This window comes from Urocampus carinirostris, chromosome 6 (genome assembly GCF_059441175.1).
Source record: "Urocampus carinirostris isolate Australia breed hairy pipefish chromosome 6, RoL_Ucar_1.0, whole genome shotgun sequence".
Lineage (NCBI taxonomy): Eukaryota > Metazoa > Chordata > Actinopteri > Syngnathiformes > Syngnathidae > Urocampus > Urocampus carinirostris.
The window spans coordinates 12233827-12250174 of record NC_142354.1 but is presented as its reverse complement, the minus strand read 5'-3'; the positions used below and the strand labels follow the sequence as shown (position 1 = coordinate 12250174).

The 16348-nt window shown below is 39.7% G+C and overlaps 1 pseudogene; it reads right to left on the bottom strand.

Annotated features, from left to right (window-relative positions):
- Nucleotides 1-15739: 15739 nt before the first annotated feature.
- On the bottom strand, nucleotides 15740-15856 carry LOC148363835 (U2 spliceosomal RNA; annotated as a pseudogene).
- Nucleotides 15857-16348: the final 492 nt, after the last annotated feature.

Here is a 16348-nt window from a genome sequence, read left to right as displayed (position 1 = left end):
AGAGTAATTTCTGACTCTTTTTGGGAGATTGATTCAGAGGAGGGGATTCCCAGCCCCCTCGCTCAACCCAGCTGAGGTGTTGCTAGTCATTAGGTGACCGAACCCCCCAATTCCAACCCCTAATGCTGAACGCCAAGCAGGGAGGCAACAGGTACCAATGTTTAAGTCTTAGGTATGACTCGGCCGAGGCTTGAACCACAACCTCCCAGTCTCGGGGCGGGCGCCATACCCCCAAGGCCACCAAGCTGGTTATTGCATTAAAACAAAAAATAAAATACATTTTACCAGAAGAAAAGAAAACACGTTAAATATTGTAAAATATGAAAAAAATACTTATTTTGCTGATTTTAAGTACAATATTTCTCAATTTATTATAGATTTTTTTTTTGTTAAAAATATTTGTTTCATTAATTTTTTTTATAAAACTGGAATTAAAAAAGTGGAGAATTTTATTACATCCCAAGAAAAACAACATGAAACATACTTTCTCGCAAAATAATAAATAATAGTTAAATTCAATTAGTTAAAATTCATTAAGAGTTTGTTTTCGAGAAAAACAAACTGAAAAAAAGAGTTAGATAAGAAATATAATGATTGCAATAATCTGCCAACATTCTCATTCAGTCAAAACTATTCTAGCATACAAAAGTACAGTGACATATTTTTTCCGACTCTAAACGTCGCATCACCTGAAAGAGGCTTAAATAAAGCACTTCATCCCTACATACTTTACTGCAAGCAAACCTATTTTGCATATACAGTAACGCCGGGCAGCTACTGTTTTTTAATGATCCAGATTAGTCTTTGCTGTTGACAATTGACTAGACCCGCCGAAAGCACACGGAGTTTTAAATAAACTCGCGTATGCGCCTTTCCTTTTTGTATTCATGCACAATTAACAGGCATGTGTTTGGCAAGAAGAGCAAATGTTTCCAGTATATAACAGATACTTTTCCTTAACACACAAACCCATTCGTGATAGGTGTAATATTTGACAACTAAATGTCGCTGTCTTGTGTAGTGCAACCGAAAACGAGTGCTCGAAAGCACAAGGAAGAATACAAACTAAGGAAAGTCAAAGTTAATGCCAGTTTTCTACTGTTTTTTTTTTACTTTCAAGAGGTTTTTAGGATTCTTTGGGTAGAAGATACCGGGTACAGTTGTAACACATCTTGCTTTCTCCTTCTTTATTTATTATCATTGGGTCTCAAACTTTTACACATGGTAGCTTAATTTGTCTTCTACAAGTAGACATTAATTCATTAGTAGAAAAAAAATCTCGGATTGCTTTCCAATGTGAAGTGAAACATGATATCCATAAAGCTTTCCCTGAACCAGGCCATTAAAACAAATAATACTTGCAAACATGACATGAAACAAAAACATTGAGAAAGAAGAAAATTGAAACCTTCCCTGGAAATGTGTTTTCTGACCCTAAAATTGAGACAATGCCCTCAAATGCCTTGTGCAAAGTCAAAATGGAAAGGGGAGTATCCCATATCAGTGGCATTGATAAAACTCTCTTCCAATTGGTCAAACTTTGTTACAACTGTCCCTGTGTTACAAATGTACCCGCTCATCCCTACTCGTAGCAGCAAGATGGCGGACAGTCATGTAAACTCCCGCTACGTGATCCTCATGTTATGTAAGATAAATACAAATGTATCCACCAGTTTATCAGATAGTTCATGTATTTTGGCTTATTACTCAAATCATTATTGTTTTATTTCAACAAAGATTTTTTAACCAATAGGAGGCGCTAAATAATAAACAAAGTTCCCTTTAAGACAGGGTTGTCAAAGTCAAATGGATGGATGGCTAAAACTAAAATTTTACTACAAGATGAAGGCTTGAATCAAATATTAAAAATGAAGGTGCTAAAGCTAATTGATAATGCTGTGCTAGTCGCAGTTAGCGACCCCCAAATAATACTAAAAGAAACCACTTAACAGCTAAAGCAAAATATTAGCTCAGTTCAAAGAAAAATAATACTTAAAATACTAAAAAATACTAAAAAAAATAATATTAATATTAATATATTAATATATATCAATTAATATTAATCTTTGTTTTAATTGAGCAATTATGTATACTATGGCTAGTTCTTAATGCTAGTTTTTAATGCTGGTTCTTAATGCTTGTTGCTAACGCTAACACTGCTAGTGACAGATAACTTTTTTTTAATAAAATTAGTAGATTCTGCATTTAGGGATTATTTTAAAAAAATCTTACTTACAAAGTTAGCGAAAATATTATTTTACTGACTTTAACAAATATTCTTTTATTTTTGTAAAAAAAAAGAAAAGGGTCTGAAAACGAGTACAATGTTATGAATATCGGACGATAATTTTAAAACGATTTATTTATTTTTGGGGTTAAAAAAATAACCGTATAAAACAGTAAAATTATCTTACACATTTTAGGAATTAATTTCCACATTTTCATTAAAAAATGCAGTTTAAAAAGAATGCATATCGATTATTAGTATCGGTCACCAGGAGCAGGATTTTATAAATGTCGGTAGTAAAAAAAAAAATAATAATAATTAAAACAAATAAAATTCATGCATACCTTAACTGTGAAAAGCAAGTATCTTGGAGTTCAAAATGAATTTAATTAAATTATTGCAGCAAAAGTGAAAAAAAAGTGAAATGTGCCGTGAAATGTAATAAGATACATTGCGCCTGAATTTCATCAGGCCTCGGCGTCTTCAGTGTGACGCAATTCAATTTCTCATCTCATCAAAGTCGATCCCCTGTTTAAATCTTGACACTAATCTTATTTTGCATCGGGGTTATAATAGCTTAATGTCCTCGTCTCATGCTCAATTAATAACAATTTCACCGAATAGCCCATCGTGGTTATAATGCAAGGTTCTCCAACCTTTTTTAAGCTGAAAGCTACGTTTTGTTACTAATTAGCACAAAGGGAACCCACTTTGAGATTGTTTGATTATTAAAACGTGTCACTGAATACGTAGTCTTGATCACATGATCATTATTTAATCAGCACATCATTACTCGAATAATCACATTATTTATTTACCTGTGATTAATGGACCCTTTGTCATGAAGCAGAACAGGATCAGGACCCAAACGGTGACGTTTCTTACACAAGCCTTTTATTTTACGGGAAATGGGGAGTCATGCACGTTAGGAAGCAGTCTGGCGTGAAATGATAGGAAGCCAGAGGACGACGAGATCGATACCAATTGCCCGAGTTGATATTGGACAGATGCGGTCGATACTGGACAGGACATAAAAATTAAACAGGATAAACTAGACTGGAACGAAAACTGGAGAGAATAATAAACAGGACAAAAATAGACGGGAATGAAAATGGAAACCGATATTAAATAGGACAAAAAGAAACGGGAACAATACCGGACAGGGAATACCAACAGGAAACAGGACCAAGTCAAAACCCATGTCTTGCGGGGCAAAAGTTCGTTGATGGACTGACAAAGGAAGAATGAGAGTTTAAATGGACGGAAAGCCAATCTGTCAATGGGCTGCAGCTGGTGCCACACACGTGGGGCTAATTGGGCGCCATGGCAACCGTGACAACCTATGCTAATCCGTATATTTGAATGTTGTATTAAATTTCTGTATTAATGTAATGTTTCAATGTATCCATACGTTTAGTGTTTTACAAGAATGTTTCTAATGTTTTCTAAGTGGTGTTTTAATAAGTCATTTTATCATACCACTTACAAAATCCAGTTAGATCCAGTCTTTACAAATGTCTAGAACCGTAACAGGAGGAGAACCCAAATGCGTGACATTTCTCACACAAGCTTTTATTTTACAGGAAATGGGAAAGTCATGGAGGTTAACCCAAACGCCAGCAATTTGGCGATATTTGGGCGGAATACGTAAGGCAGCGGTCTGGCGTGGAATGACAGGAAGCCAGAGGCCGACGAGATCGATACCAATTGCACGAGCAGATATCAGATGGGGTCAATACCGGACAGGACGGGACAGACAGGATTGATATCAAAACTGGATATCAAAATTAAACAGGACAAGTTAGACGGGAACAAAACTGGCGATTGATACTAAACAGGACAAAATAGCAATAACAATACCGGACAGGAAACACAAACAGGAAACCAGAGTCTAAACCCATGTCTTGCGGGTGCAGAGGTTCGTTCACGGACTGACAAAGGGTGAGTGAGAGCACTGAGCTTAAATAGAAGGGAAGCCAATCTGTCAACAAGCCGCAGCTGGCGCCACACGGGCGGGTCCAATTGGGCGCCATGGCAACCGTGACAACAAAGGTCCTTTGTGAAGATGTCACTCCTTTGACTGGAAAATCCAATTTCAGTAAAGTTTTATTTTTCAGTAAAGTTTCATTTTTGTCAATCAGTGAAAAGAAAATGAAATGAAATGATCTGCATTTATATAGCGCTTTTCAAGTCAAGACTTCCCAAAGCGCTTTACAGTGTGCTTCACATTTCCCAATAGCGGCCGTGCAGCCATGTAAGGCGCTAACCTGCTTATTGGGTTCATTAAGTGTTCAGTGTCTTACCCAAGGACACTTCGACATGTAACACGGAGGAGCCGGAGTTCGAACTGCGATCTTTTGATCCCAAGACGAGCGCTCTACCTCCTGAGCCACTGCCGCCCAGTGCCACTTTCCCATAAAAACAGTGGTCAGCGTTTTTATATCCCTGTTTGGGGATGACTTAGTCTTGTTCACAAGCCCAGAATATTTGGTTTGTATCTTATTTTGTTTTCAAGTTAAAAAAAAAAAAAAAAAAACTTGCAACAGAGTTACCCTCTTTGGCACTTAATTCAACACGCGAAAGGATTTGGATTGTCTAACGATATGCATTTTTAAAATAACATTTTATCATATTATTGCTATGCTGTTACTATGTTGTTATCATATTACAACCAGAATACATTTTGGTTGTAGGGTTAAATAGACTCAGTCGACCAATTTTCTTTTTTTTTTTTTTTTTTTTAAATAGAAAATCCTTATGACCTAGCACTGGGGAGCTATTTTCAGAACAGATCAGAGGTAAAGCTAAGATCGGCACTAAAAAAATTCAGCCCGACCTGACCCGAGTGGCGGATATAATAAACCGAACCTGCCCAAACTTCAACGCCAAAACGTTTCAGCGCTGAAGTGCGCATTTCGGTGACGTGCACTGAACGAAAGTGAAAGTGAAACTGAATAAATTCAGGCTGGGTTCGGGCTGGGTTTGGGTCCGGTCCCGAGATTTTACCTCGATTAGGAGGCACCCTGTTGCCCACGGGCCTACCGTGGAAGACCCCTGCTATAATGTAAGCACATGATTGGCCACAAATGTCTTCTTTGTTGAGTCACGATGGGGATTCAACCGTTTTGTTTTTTTGTTGGTTGCGAGAGTTTTTTGCCTTGGGCTAGCAAGGTTTTTGAGGTGGTCTGGATTGTTTCTCATGTCACAGCCACGGGATTTGCAAAACAATGTGAATACAGACTCCAAATCGAAAAGAAAATGTCCTTTCAGACCCTAAAAACAGAGTGTAAAAAATGCGGCCTGCTCACCAAAAAAGGCCCGCCAAGGGTGTTTAACTTTGGCCTGCGAGAGAAGGCTGAGGGACGCACAAGAGAAACATGACTTGCAGTTTGAACTATGTTCACTGGATGTCTCCAAAACCAGGCGAATCTTGCAAAGCAACTGGAGCTGAATTGGTTAACTCTCTCTCTTGCTCTCTATCTTGATTTATCTCTCTATCTCTTTATTACTCTTTATCACTCTCCCTTTTCTTCTGATCTCTCTGTTTTTCGTCTCTCTCTTTTTTCTCTTTCTTATTTTTCTTTCATTCTTTGTTTCTCTCTATTTCTTTTCTCCCTTTTTATTGCTTTCTCTCTTTCTTTTTCTCATTGCTCTTTAGTTCTCCCTTTATCTCTTTCTTCCTCTTTTATTTTCTTTCTCTACATCTCTCCTTGTCTCTATCTTTATCTATCTTTCTTTCTCTCTTGTTTGTTTTTATGTTTTTATCTTTCTCTGTTTTTCTCTCTCTCTTTACTTTTCTCTTTTTATCTGTCTGTTTCTTTGTTTCTCTTTTTTCTATCTTCTTGCTCTTTGTCCCTCTCTTGCCTGCTCTCTCCCTCTTGCTTTTGCTTTCTCTATCTCCCTCTCTTCTTGTCTGTTTTTCCCTTTTCTCTCTCTCTCTCTCTCTCTCTCACCCTCTTTATCACCCCTTTTCACTCTTCTTTTTTTCTGTTTTTCTCTCGGTTTTTCTTCTCTTTTTTTCTTTCTCATGTTTCTCTTTCTCTGTTTCTCTCTATTTATTTCTCCCTTTTTATTTCTTTCTCTCTCTCAGTCTCTTTCTCATCGCTCTTTAGCTCTCCCTTTATCTCTTCCTTCCTGTTTTCTCTTCTTTCTCAGCATCTCTTCTTGTCTCTCTCTTTTTCTGTCTTTCTCTCTTTTTGTTTGTTTTTCTGTTTGTCTTTCTCTGTTTTCCTCTCTCTCCCTTTATTTCTCTCTATTTCTCTGTCTGTTTCTTTGTTTCTCTTTTCTTCTGTCTTCCTCTTTCTTTGTCCCTCTCTCCTCCTCTCCCTCTCCCTCTCTCTCTCTCTGTTATATTTTAGGCAAGTTGTTAAAGGGTTTATTGTAATTGATTGCGGAATATAGTGCGATTTATGATTTACCGTTTCAATACACCCATAATATTATATACAAACTATCGGCTTTATGCAAATCCTGAATGCATTGAACGATTTTGGGGGGTTTTCATGCCAACTGAACAGGAATCATTTCACAGCGCGGTAAAAAAGTTTTTGGTTAAGAAGCTTCCTCGGAGCTCAGTACCTGAGGGAGACTGCTTGTCAGAAGCTACTTTTAATGACTGCCTCCTTTTTAAAGCTGCAGATTTATGCCAAGCAGTTGGTCATGCCAGCTTTTGCGACACTTTTAGTCATGACTTGCCAGGTACGCAGCAGCACAACGTCGCAAGTTTTTGCGCTCTGGCTGTATTTGCATTCTCGCACTTCTCAAAACTCGCAGTAAGATAACCAATCCCCGAAAGATACGAGGCCGCCAATCAACTACAAACGAGCGGCGCCTAAAATTCTGGGCCGGCATCCTCGGAATTTGCTGATGTTGACGCGATCCACGCTGCCAACGGTCGGGGAGTGCCAAGGATCTTCGTCCAAGCGATGGTTATACTCCTTGGGCGTCACCGTGTGGAGAAATAAGCCGATAAATCTCTCCACTGTGTCAGGATCTGGCACCTTCTCCGGAGGCTGCAGACCGGGGGGAGTGGCAGAACTGCGCACACCTGCATGCATTCACATACCTGACACTCATGACGGCAAAATGAAGCCCCGTAGATCAGTGAAGCCCTGCGGAGAAATGTTTCACACACACAAAGATGGCTTTAAGAGGAATCATTTCATTCCTCAACTACGCCCTCATGTGGTGAGAACTATGTATAACATGCTCTGTGCATGCAATAAAATGGTGGGGTGTTAATCATTCTCTGAATACAATATATATGGGGTTTTTTTTCAAAGTTTTTGGAATCAGGCGAAGTTAATGGGATTTATAGGGTTTCCTTGATGCTTTACTTTCGAACTACACTCAAATCTAGCAAATCATTTCCTGAATCAGAGAAGTGGTGCACCCAGTTCTCAGAGCTTCAAATGTCACCGCATTACTACCAGACACTCTTGATCCCCAACCTTTACAATGACCGCACCGACAGCATTGCAATTGTTATGGCCACAGCATGTTTGTTTCCTGTCGGGAAATATTGTTGGTTTGTTACTTTGTACATTCATTCATTAAAGATTTTGTTTTATTATGCCAGCCTCGTTTTCTGCTTCAATGCATTTGGGTTCACCATCAGATCCAAAGATAAATGTTTTTTTTTATTCTTGGGCCAAAACAAGGTTCTTGTTTTGATTATGCGGTGGACCCAAACGCAGGAAGCAGGAGGCAGGGCATGTGCTGAAAAACGGCGGTTGTATTTGATCACAGCAGTGCTCAGTAAAATAACAAAAGAACGTTGTAGTACAAAAAACTGTCTGAACCAGAAAATAAAAAACAAACCTTGCAAATCAAGATATAACTGGTAAAAATGGTGATGGTGATATTGATTGTGAAAATTATAGAATGACCCGACAACAAGCTCTGTCCGAAATGTCCTTCAGAAAGCATGGGGTGATTAGGGACAGGCTTATCTAATCACCACACATCACCAATTAGGCACACCTGTCCCAATTCCAAACCATTTAGGCACCCTCTAGTGCAGGGGTGTCAAACTCATTTTAACCCGGGGGCCACACGATAGAACAAACATTCTGTCGGGGACCGAACTAGTAGATTAAAGAAAAAGAAAAAGAGAAATAAAGAAATAAGAGAAAGAGGGATGGAAAAGGAGAGAGGGTGGGACAAAGAAAGAGAGAGAGGGAGAAACAAAAGATAAAAAGAGAAGTCATGAGAGAGGGGGAAAGAAAGGGATTGGAAGAAAGAAATCCAAAGAGAAATAGAAAGACAGAAGAGAAAAGAGAAAAGAAAGCGCAAAGGGTAGGAAGAGAGAAAGAGAAAAAAGAGAAAAGGAAAAAAGGAAGTTAGAGCAAAAGAAGTTAAAGAGACACAGAGAGAGAAAGAGACTAAGATGAACAAAGGAAGAGAAAAGGAGAGACACGGAGAGTGAAAGAGACAGAGACAGAGAGTGGGAGTAAATGGGTGGAAAAGAGGGAGAGAGAGAGAGAGAGAGAGAGAGAGAGAGAAGGAATACAAGTACAGTGTCTTTGTTCGAGGCAACTCTCTTTGGCAACATCAAGTTGACATATTTCAACCTGCAGCTTGTTTTTCTCTTGCGCTTCTCTGAGTGTTGTCTTGCGGGCCAGATTCAATCCCTTAGCGGGCCGCCTGTTTGACACCTGTGCTCTAGTGGAAGAGGGTGCACCGGACCCCAACACTTCTTTACTTGGATTATGAAATTGAATGATCATTTTCTTTTTAAATGCTGGAAAATAGCATTTTGATTTAACATTGCTAGTTTTCAGCATAGAAGACTCAAAATATTTTGGCAAAGAATGCTAGTTTTGGGCATGGAAGAGAAGACTATTTTTTTGGGAGAGAAAAAGAAAATGTTACTTTTTGACTCTTAAAAAAAACAATGCTAACTTTTGGCAAAGAAGAACAATGCTAATTTTAGTGAAGAAAAAGTTGGCTTTCAGCCAAGCAATACAAAAAAGCTATTTTCTAACACATTAAAAAAGGTTAGTTCTGTCACGGTTGCCATGGTGCCCAATTGGCCACGCCCGTGGGGGGCCAGCTGCGGCTTGTTGACGGATTGGCTTTCCATCTCTTTAAGCTTAGTGCTCTCACTTTTCCTTTGTCAGTCCGTCAACAAACCTCTACCCAGCAAGACGTGGATTTTACTTTTTTTTTCAATTAGAAAACACTCATTTTTGGATATGGTGGTGGACCTACAGTATGCAACAAAAGTGAGTACACTCCTCACATTTCAGCAGAGATTTCATCATAATGTTTAAACAACACTGAAGAAACATCGCTTTGATACAATGAAAGGTGGTCTGTGTAAATCTTACATAGCAGTGTCCATTTATTTTCACCTCGAAAAACTCAAAATATAGCCATTAGTAGCTAAACCCCTAGTCACAAAAGTGAGTACACCCTTAAGTAAAAGTTCCTGAAGTTCAATATTTTGTGTGGCCACCATAATGATGCAGAAGCACTTTAATACACCTGGCCATGGATTTCCGCAGAGCCTCACAAATTGCCACTGGAATGCTCTTGCACTCCTCCAGGACAACATGATGAAGATCTTGTACTTCTCTACCTTCCGCTTGAAGATGCCCAAAGATGTTCTATTGGGTTGAGATCCGGAGACATGCTTGGCCAGTTTAGAAAAGCCTTGTTCATCTTAGAAGTGTATTTGGGGTCATCGACAGGCTGGAATATTGCCCTGCGACCCGGTTTCTGAAGGGAGAAGATCATTCCTTGGTTAAGTTTTTCACACTACATGCCCTTAATGAAATTCAAGTCCCCAACTCCATTTGCACTCAGCCCCAAACCATGACATTCCCAACACCATGCCTGACATGCACGACACAAACATGTTTGTGCTCCTCACCTTGTTCCCGCCACACATGTTTAAGACCATATGAGCCAAATCAATTTATCTTTGTCTCATCAGACCACAGGATATATTTCCAGTAAGCCAATGGCCTTTGTTGACAGACTTCTTAGAATTGTGTCAAATCGATATTTCTTCAGTGATGTTCTTTAAAACACAATAATGAAATCTCTGGGGAAATGTGAGGGGTGTGCTCACTTTTGTGACATACTGTAATCCCAGTCTATCCCTTACAGTAGCCTGTTCTTCTTCTACTCTAAAAACTAGCAATGTTCAAATATTTGCCCAAAACGAGTTGCTTTTTCCCAAAAGTAGGGTTTTATTCTTTAGCAAAAATAAAATTCTTCGCTGTAAACTTTTAGCACAAAAAAAATTCTTTACACCGGAAGCTAGCGATGTTGTTATCCTCAAACAAAAAACTAGCCTTGCTTTTTTCTGCAAAAAGAGCTTTTTTTCCTACGCTAAAAACTAGTGTAGTCTTTTTTTCAATCAAAAATAGCTTCTTCTATGCTGAAAACTATCGTTGTGTGTGAGGGAATCTCCCATTCCCTTTAAAAACCTGGCAGATGGCGTTGATATATTTTCTTGTTAAATTTATATTCACGTGGGGTGTTTTGATTTTTTTTCAAACCGGCGATTTTTGCCGCATTCCCGTTGAAATTCCGACCGTCATCTCTGGCGGTGCAGTCTAATCACGGATGTTTTCATCGTTTTTAGCGTTCTTGAGCTTTCGATACAAGTGTATTTTTTTCATTTCCTACCTCGGCCTCCTTTGTCTCGAACACAATGTAAGTTAATGCGTATGGCGACCTTGAGTTCTTGACATTTTCTGAGGATTGCGTGACACCCGCCCACAAAGAATATGTCGTTTTTCCTTTTCACCGGTTTCTGTTTAAGGTAGAAAAAACTGATGAGTGGGAGTATCAGAGGACAGCAGGCCTCATTCCAGCGACTACGAAAAATAGCTTCTTCTTCTATGCAAAAAACTAGCATTGTATTTTTATTGGCTTTTGTCTTTAAAAAAAAATATGACTTCGGTGGTGTAGAGCAAATAATCCCAGCACGAAAATGACTTCCACCTTCTTTGTTTCGGGTAGCTCGCTTTGGAATGGACGGAACGACGATGTCCCTTTTTTGTATTGATAAAATGTTCTCACCGTACGTAATTACGGCAATTGGAGGGGCATTCTCAAGTACAGAACATTACACAAATTTCTCACTTATTTGGCTTTCTAACAAGTTTAGCAATTTTGAACACCGTCACCTGATACTGAGAGTTTCAGATATCTAGACCACGCCCATAAAGGCAGGATCTGGTCGAGCGACACTGGTCCATATAAAAAGAATTGGCTGAGTGATAGCCAGCCTATTTTTTTCTGCCTGGCTGTTTGGTCTCGCCTTCAGTTCAGCAAGTGGGCCATACGTTGCGACAATCCGGAGCAGGAGACCAAATCGCTCCGAAACAAGTAAGAGGACAGTTTCAGGTTTAACACCATGTTAGCTGGTTCTTGGGAATGAGCGTTTTTTTTCTGTACAAGGGAATCTCCACAAATTGATTAGCATCATAGCGGGAAACTTCCTTTTTGTGCTCGTAACTTTCAGTGGTCGAAAAATCCCATAATCTCCGGCGCCTTCCCCTCCCCTATTATTAATTATCTGTGTTAATAAATTGTGTGTGTTATTTCCATCGGCCTGGTTCATTGATTCCATTCTCTTGGGATTAGTAATTCATATCAGAACTCAAAGAACTGAAAGTTATAACGTAGTTTAAGTTTTTTATCAGTATAAGAAATTCTAGCATCCTTCAGAGAAAAGAAAGATTTGTGGTGGAGCATAAGCAACACCTAGTGGCAAATTCATTTACTGATTGCAGTAAAGAATAATTCGTTTCAATCCTAATGATTTTCAAAATTAAGGCTAGAAAAATCTCTACAGTGGACAAAAGCTGCCAAGTGTGATTATTGGATGAGAGCAGTCCTCACTCCAGCGCCCTGAAAAATTAGCTTATTCTATGTAGAAAACTAACATTGCCTTTTTATGCAGACAAAACTTGCAGTTTTCTATTTTAAAAACAAGCATTCCTTTTCTTTTGCATAATATAACTTCACATTCTATGCCAAAAACAAGTTTTCTTTGCTTAAAGTTATTTCTCTATGCTGAGGACGAATGATGATTTTTTTTTCTCAATCAAAAACTTACAACACTTTTTCTTTGCAGCAAAATAGTTTCTTGTTCAAGGCAAAAACCAGCTTTGCCTTTTCTTTGCTCAAAACTGGCTTTTTGTATGCTAATATTGACTTTTATCAATCAAAACTAACATTAACTTTTTCTGTGCAAAAATAGCTTCTTCTTTTATTCTGAAAACTTCTTCTGAAAACTGACGTTCTTTTTCTTCACACAACACCATCTATACTTTTTATACAATATTTTTTGCATGCCATAAAAACAAAAAAAATAGTATTTTCTTCGCAGCAAAAAAATAGCTATTTCTATGCCAAAAAAAGCTTCTGTGAGAAAACCTGTTATTCCTTAATGATGAAAACTTATGATGTTTTTTCCTCAAATAAAAACTAGCATCGTCTTTTCCTCCCACACAAAAATAGCTCTTTTGCATGCTAAAAGCTAGTTATTTTTTAAAATGAAAAACTACCGTTGTGTTTGTCTTTGGAGTAAAGAGCTTCTACTATTAAAACCAGCATTTTCTTTTTCTCTGCACAAAACTAGCTTTTTATTTCTATAATATACAAGTGTGAGTTTCGGAGGACGGCAGTCCATAGTCCGATGGCTTTGTGGAAAAAATAGCTTCTTCTTCTGTGCAGAAAACTAGCATTGGCTTATTGGCACAAAACTAGCTTTTTTTTCAAATCCAAAAACTAACATTGCCTTTTTCGTTTGCAGAAAAATAGCTTATTTTTCGATGCACTATACTTGCTTTCTTTGCGTTCTATGCTGAAATCTAATAACATTTTGTTTCTCAGTCACTAACATTGTCATTTTTGTTGCAGAACAAGAGCTTCTTATTCGATGCCACAATGGTAAATGGTCTGCATTTATATAGCGCTTTACAATGTACTTCACACTTACCTATTCACACACACTCTCACACACCAAGAGGGAGTCATGCAAGGCGCCTACCTGCTTATTGGGGGCATTGTTTTAGGGAAGCACTTTCGGGTGAAGACTGATATATTAGCTGTTATCATAACATCAATTCCTCAATCAAGTGTGTTTGTGATTGAGAGAGCATAAAAAGCGCGCTAAAGTGGAAGGCTGAGTGACTAGCTGTTACCATAACATTAGTTCGTCAATTTGGCTGTTAAAAAGGATTTATATTCGGTCATGCAATCTAGCATTGTCTTTTTCTTTTCTACGTTAAAAAGAACCATTGTTCTTTATATCAATCAAAACCTAACATCGACTTTTGTTATGCAAAAAATAGCATCTTCTTCTATGCCGAAAACTAGCGTTCTCTTTTTCTTTGCAAAAAAGTAGCTTAATTTTAACATGCTATAAGCTAACATTTTCCTTTTTAATCAATGAAAAACTAGCATTGTCTTTCCCTTTGCCGAAAACAGCTTCTTCTCGTAGTCTGAAAACTAGCATAGTGCATTTATTCGCACAAAACTAGCTTTTTTTCAATGCTTTAAGGTGTAGGAAAGCTGAAGAGTGCGAGTATCAGTGGACAGCAGTCCTCAGGTCCATCGCCTCGGATTGCATCCCTGAAAGAGCAGCGAGTGGCCCTCACTCAAAGCTGTCCTGAAATCAGTCAGCCGGGCACAAACTCAGACTTGGGAAAGCGGAACGCCGTCTTTTCGGACCTTCCCCAGAGCGCCGTAATCTTCTTCTCGGGACTGACAGGGACTTATATAAATGCTAAACATGGCTCCCTGAATCTGGACGACGTCCTCGGTGGATCGATGGAGCGGCACGTGATTCATAAGGCGAGGGGCAAAAAGGTTGCAGCTTGCGCCCCAAATTCTTGATCTTTGCATTGATGCGTGCAGAAGAGATCAGGGCGTGAAGGCGCAGTGATCAATCAACCCTAGTCAGATTAAAATTAGAGTTTGGGGATAAAGGAATAGAGGGTTAAGGGTAAGGGTATGGTTAGGGTTGGAGAGGGTTAGGGTTTAGCATTAGTGGGGAGGGGAGGGCAAGGGTTTTGGTTTGGAGACGGTTAGGGGTAAGAGTAGAATTAGGGTTAGGGGAAAGGAAAAGGGATCAGGGCTAGAGTAGGTTAAGGGTTGGAGTAGGGTTAAGAGTTAGTGTTCGAAACGGTTAGGGCTAGAGGTCAGAGTACGGGTGACGGTTATGATTAGAGAGGGATAAGGGTAAGGGTTGGAGTAGGATTAAGGGTTATAGCTGGTAAGGGTAAGAGTAAGTTTAAAATTCAGATCTAGAATAAGAGACGATAGGGTAGTAGGTAGTAGGATTAATGGCACAGAGGGTTAGGGCCAGGTCACACAGCCTTTTGCGTCTGTATCGCGGGTAAAATTTTTAAAATTTTGCGATTTTTTTTTTGCCCGTGATTGCCCGCGGTAGAAAATGCGTAAAATTGGCTAACCCGCTGTTTATCCGTGGTATGCCGGCAAAACGGACGCCGGCGACTGTTCCGCTTCCTCATCGCGTCAGTTCCACGTCCTTTCCGCGTGTGGACCACGGGAATAAAAGCTGCCGAGCCGGGCTGTAGAAATCATAACCGCTCAAGACACAGTCCTGTGAAGATAAAGATTTCAAGCTATAGCACCGAAGAAGAAGCCAATTTGTTATTATTGTAATAGTTTTTAATTTTTATTTTATTATCTTGTCATGAAATGAAAAGAAATGTCAAGAAATAAAAATGGATTAAGACGAGGTCACTACGGTGACGGGGATCCAACTGACGTGTGCTCGGCAAATCGCGCTGTATATACGCGGAGAAAGGCGTTTGACCGTCACACGCGTTACACACGCTGATTCACGTGATAACGCCGCGATACAGGCGTGGAACAAATGTGCTATGACCGTGCTCCACCCGCGATTACCCGCTAAAATTCCGCGTCCTATCCGCGTGTGTACCACGTGTGCCGCCCGCGGTTACCCGTGGTCTAAAGTTTTGAGCAGCACAAAAGTTTTGAGCAGCGCAAAACTTTTTCGCGCGGCCAACCGTGTGTGAATTTCTTGCCGCGTGTAAAGCACGGCTGTATCTCGTCTGTATCGCGATCTCAAAGCGTCCAACAGCGTCTGCTTCACGGGCAGAAATTTCTGGTCGTGATTCAGCCGCGATACAGACGCGAACGGTTGTGTGACCGGGCCCTTGGGGGTAAGGGCTAGAATACACTTTGGGGTTAAGGTAAAAAGGGATAGGGCTAAGGGTTAGAGTAGGATTAAAGGTTACAGAGGGTTAGGCATAAAGGTAAGTGTAGGGTTAATGTGTTGGGGTAAGTGGTTAAGACAAGGTTGCGGTTAAGTTTTAGGATAGTGTTAGATGGGGGTTTTGGGGTTTTTTAAGGGTTATTGTTCTATCTTCGTTATTCATTATCCATTATCTGTTATCGGTCAGTTCATAATACGCTACAAAGCCTAGGAGCCGGGACACTTACTCTCAGCCAAAAGGCTAAGTTAAGGTCCTAGCCCTAAAGCCTTGCTGCGATCATTGCGAAAGCACCGTTCCCGGAGGTACTGCAATACCGGGCCGATGCGTGGAGTGGACAGAGCAAACTCTTATTCCATCTCCGGATTGCAAAAATCAACTTAGCCAAAGGCCAAGCTAAGGACCTAGCATCAAAGCCTTTGCAAAAATCAAAGCCAAGCTAAGGACTTAGTGTTAGATGGGGTTAGGATCTACAATTAATTAAGGTAAGGTTTACAGTTGGGGAGAGCCTTTAAGGTTATAGAGGGTTAGGGCTAAATGTTAGGTTAGGGTTATATTTGGAGAAGGTTTGGGGGTAAGGGTTTGGGTATAGGGGTTGAAGGATTTTTTATTTTATTGAATTGACTATAAGGGATTTAATATAATACAAATTAAATTTTGCTGAATGCAGTGGGGATTTTTCACAGGGATTCAGGGCTTGCGATCAGTGTGGCCTGGACAAGAATTATGTTTACATAAAAACGAGGACAAGGGGTGACGCGGGAAAAGGAGACGAGGTTTCTAAAAAGCTTTTTTGTTGTGAGTCCTTCAGACATGGCGGCGTCTTTTGGCGAGGAGGCGGCGGCGCGCCCATGGGAGAAGGAGTTCTTGGCCGGCCCCAGGGGAGGAGGCA